Genomic DNA, 444 nt, shown 5'->3' with positions numbered 1-444 from the left:
AAATGAAATTAAAAGAATCATAACAGAATACTATGAAAAATTATACTCTAACAAATTTGAAAACCTAGAGGAAAAGGACAAATTTCTAGAAATACACTACCTACCTAAATTAACACAAACAGAGGTAGAACAAATAAATAAACCTATAACAAAAGAAGAGATTGAAAAGGTAATTTAAAAACTCTCCCCCCCAAAAAGCCCCGGCCGTGACAGTTTCCCTGGAGAATTCTACCAAACTTTCAGAGAAGAGTTAACACTACTACTACTAAAGATATTTCAGAGCATAGAAAAGGATGGAATAGTCTCAAACTCATTCTATGAAGCCAGCATAAACCTTATACCAAAACAAGGTAAAGACACCACAAAAAAAGAAAATTACAGACTAATATCCCTCATGAACATAGATGCAAAAATCCCCAACAAACTTCTAGCCAATAGAATTCA

The sequence above is a fragment of the Trichechus manatus genome, unplaced genomic scaffold, assembly GCF_000243295.1.
Source record: "Trichechus manatus latirostris isolate Lorelei unplaced genomic scaffold, TriManLat1.0 scaffold00020, whole genome shotgun sequence".
Lineage (NCBI taxonomy): Eukaryota > Metazoa > Chordata > Mammalia > Sirenia > Trichechidae > Trichechus > Trichechus manatus.
This window is presented reverse-complemented; position numbering follows the sequence as displayed.